The sequence below is a fragment of the Rattus norvegicus genome, chromosome 3 (assembly GCF_036323735.1).
Source record: "Rattus norvegicus strain BN/NHsdMcwi chromosome 3, GRCr8, whole genome shotgun sequence".
Lineage (NCBI taxonomy): Eukaryota > Metazoa > Chordata > Mammalia > Rodentia > Muridae > Rattus > Rattus norvegicus.
This window is the reverse complement of record NC_086021.1, coordinates 13348514-13352305: the sequence shown is the minus strand read 5'-3', so window position 1 is coordinate 13352305 and position 3792 is coordinate 13348514. Positions and strand designations below refer to the sequence as shown.

The 3792-nt window shown below is 46.7% G+C and overlaps 1 long non-coding RNA gene across 2 annotated transcripts; it reads right to left on the bottom strand.

The window, feature by feature from the left end:
- Positions 1 to 1253: 1253 nt before the first annotated feature.
- On the bottom strand, positions 1254 to 3470 carry LOC134486258 (uncharacterized). Of its 2 annotated transcripts, XR_010065083.1 has the most exons (3): positions 3336 to 3470; positions 1411 to 1610; positions 1254 to 1331 (listed from the first exon to the last, which is right to left on the bottom strand). It is a non-coding gene; the product is annotated as an uncharacterized LOC134486258 (long non-coding RNA). The 2 variants fall into 2 exon arrangements; XR_010065082.1 differs by lacking the exon at positions 3336 to 3470 and having other exon boundaries at positions 1411 to 1723.
- Positions 3471 to 3792: the final 322 nt, after the last annotated feature.

The following is a 3792-nucleotide window of genomic DNA, read 5'->3' as shown; positions in this document are numbered from 1 at the left end:
GGGCCCACAGGTGTGTAGGAAGCCATCCAGTCGAAGGAGAGCCAGGCTGGACAAGCCAGTGCAGGAGCTCTTTGTGGTCATCAAGGGGCATTGAGTAGAGACCTCAAAATATATTACAGGATGCAACAGAGTCTAACGTGCTCAGGGAAGCTAAACACAGGATCCACGTAACACCTGAGAGAAGCTCACGGCATCCTCATCTTCCCTTTTAAATTACTTTTTACTGATCATACAAAATAATGGGCTTTATGATACTTTCACGAATCGATAGATATAAACTGAGTTTGGCATTCACTACTCTTGAGTTATCCTCGTCAAAAAGTCCTCCTGGGAAGCCTCCACCTCACATCCACCTTCTGTAGTGATGGTTGGCTGTTCTTTAAGGAACCAAAGAGACCAATATGGATGCGGCCCAAGTTCAACTCATTCTAGACCCTTTCTGTTCTTCCTGGTCTCCTGCTTCACTTTTTGAGAACTCCATCTTGGAATTCCTGCGTCCCTCAGTGTCCTCTACTCCCCCATGTGTTCTTTAGTCTTTCTTCCACATCACCATCAATTTAATCTTTCTTACCCTCATCCTGGTCTCTTCTCTGCATGGGAAGGTTGGATGTATTTAAAAAGATGACTTTAGGGGCCTGGAGAGATGACCAATGGATCAAGAGCTTGTCTGCTTTGAAAGAGGACGTGGATTTGTTCTTTGAGCTCATGTCCAATGGCTCCCAACCACCTTTAATTCCAGCTCCAGGGGACCTGACTATTCTTGTCTCTGTGGTCTCCTGTGTTCATGCCCTGCCCCCACCCACATAATTAAAAATAATACATCTACAGATGAGAAACAGTTTTCATTAGGTTCCGTTAGTCAAAGAAAACCTGATCTTCTCTGATTCTGATTCTGCTCGGATCAGTTTACTGGGTTTCCCCTTGAGTTCCAAGATCACCTCCCTGTTACCTGCCACTCTTTCCCCAACAGTCTGTTTCTCCCTCAAACTTCACCTCAGAGAGTCTATCTATGTCTGGCCCCTCTCCACTGCTTCCTAAACAAACATCTTTTTTTTTTCGTGCCATCCCTGCTCCTCTAAGCCTCATCTCCAGTTCTTTTCTCTCCCTAAAGACCAGACCAGCTCAGTCCTGTTTGTTTTAGTCTATGTGACATCAGACTTACTGTTCACAGCCTTGACCTTTCCTGCTTCCTCTCCATGTTCCATGCACCACAGCCCGTCTCCTCCACCAAAGTGTTCACACACAACACGTCACATCGCACATTTTAATATTTAGAGCAAAAACAAATTCCACTGGAAAAGATACTGGGGTTGTCAAAGGCCCATGGGTATCTGAAACACAGAAAAACAAACATTTCCCCCCAATCCTATAAATTCCCCATCTATGTCCTCCTCACTTTGTGAATTTCACCTTAACAGATCTTTTCCATCAGATTATAGACGTGGATGTGGACGTCGCCATCAAACTTGATGAAGTACATGGAAGGCTTAGCTGGGACTTGGTAAATGACTTTGCCCGTCATTTGGACCCGTCGCTTCTGGTGAACTGCACACATTGACCTGTTAAGATGTTGCTGTCAACGTCTGACTTCACCTCTGCTGGAGGAATCTCTGGAATGATACGGAGGTTACCTTCTGTGTAATCATCCAGGAGCTGGTGGATGTAAAGGGCTGGATCTTTCTCATATGTGATGTAAAACCAGTCTTTCATGATCGGCACCTGGGCTAGGACCACCCCGCTCCAGTTGTCCTTAGAGCCATGTTTGCCCTCAAATTTATGCTCCACAGCTCGGCCAACCATGGCACTTGCGAGATGGGCGTCTTTCACTTGAGGAAACACTACTTTGTGAGGCAAGACCTTAAGCTTTAAAATCCTCTCATCGCTGTGAAGTCCCAGTCCACAGACACAGTCAATTCCATCATACTTGACAAGATAGAGAGAGGGATTTGTTGGCAGTTAATCTAGAACGATGGACTTCCATTGGGTGACGGGCTCATCACCTTCCTTCCATCCGTGAGAAATTCTGCAGCCCACCATGTCCCCCAGGGCCTGGGGAGAAGGCCTCCTCCTCCTCCGCTTCTGTGTGGATGGTGTGCTCATCCTCCTCAGAAACATACTCTTCTTCATGGCTGTAGACCTAGTGTGGTAGGCCACGGCAAAACTATTCCACTGTCTTGTGGCTATCGTTCTGTGTTCAGGCTTCATACTTGCCCATGGCCTGGGTTTGAAGGGCTCGCCTGCTTAAACCAGACACAATGCTGGTGCCTCTGTCATTTGAGTGCCTACAAGAACAATGGGGGTGGGTGGGGGAGGGCGCTGGACCAAGGCTCTTGTCTAAGAGAACTTTGGAGCAGGTGAGGAACGCGATGGTAGACAGGTTTGAGCATCTGAACCTAATTCTGTCATAATCAGAAGTTCGTAGGAGGGCTGGGTAATGGTGGAGCACACCTTTAATTCCAGCACTCAAGAGACAGAGGGAGGCAGACCTCTGTGAGATCAAGGCCAGCCTGGTCTACAGAGTTAGTTCCAGGATAGCCAAAGCTACCCACAGAACAACCCTGTCTCAAAAATCAAAATCTAAAGTTCAAAGGGATATGAACAAATGGTTCTCTACAACTCAGAATAGCATATTCAGACACATTTCTTCAGCCCGAGGCACTTTACCTCTGCTGAGGAACCTCTCCTTGAATGGCTAGGACAGTGTGGGATTAAGTATCCCTGTCCCCACTTTAAGCAAGCGGAACAGAGAAAGGATAGCAAAGGAGCCAGAAGGGTGGCCACACCCCTCTTCTACCCTCTAACTATGAACTATGTGGCAACATCCACAAGTGTCTGCCCAGAGACACAGCACACCAGTCCACTGGCTTTCTGTACTGTGCATCCTGACCCAGCCCCAGGTTTATTCCGCGAATCTGTTGCATCTTCGACCGCAACAAGAGCCTTTTGTGTAGGCAACAACAGCCACTTAGAAATAATATCTCCTGGGGTTGGGATTTAGTTCAGTGGTAGAGCAGTTGCCTAGCAAGCACAAGGCCCTGGGTTCGGTCCTCAGCTCCGAAAAAAAAAAAAAAAAACAAACGAACCAAAAAAAAAAAACCAAAGAAATATTATCTCCTAAAATGCACAGGCACAGAGAGGAGCTTTGGCATTGTAGTAGAATTATGAATTAGATATTGTTAGTAAAGTATAATAAACTCTTAGACTGACTAGCCTAGACGATCCGCCGACCTCTCAAACGTGGAAGAAATCAGAACAGACGGTTACTCGCTGTACGAGGGAAAACTTTCAGCTTTCTGGGCTACAAGGGTCCCAGTTATCTTCATAAACGTATTTACCGAAAGAAAATGTCCATGTCGTCCAGATTCTGTCTTCTGAAACCGATCAAGCATCAAAAGGCTGTTGAACTATTGTGGGTTTCAGGAGCTGAACTGGCTTTCACACCCCGCTGCGAAGATAATGAACCCACCTTCAGGGAAGTCTAGCGCCCGCAAGTGGAAGAGAAGCGCAACCTCCGCCCTTCCCTCTGTGACATCATCCATGCTCTGCTTACGTCATAGAAGCCCTCTCAGTCCAGTTCCTTCCCTAGTTACGCTTAGAAACTTCCAGCATCTAGGTTTTAGCTTCTCATGTAGCCTCGTGGAGGCCCAAAGTCCCCACCCAAATATTCTGATGACTCGAGTCACAGTCTGCCCAAGTAGCTCTTTTCATGCATTTTATTTTTCTGAAAACGTCTTTGGTTTCTGATTCACCAACATCCTTGGTGGTTATTTTCCCAGATCCTACCGTTCCTTT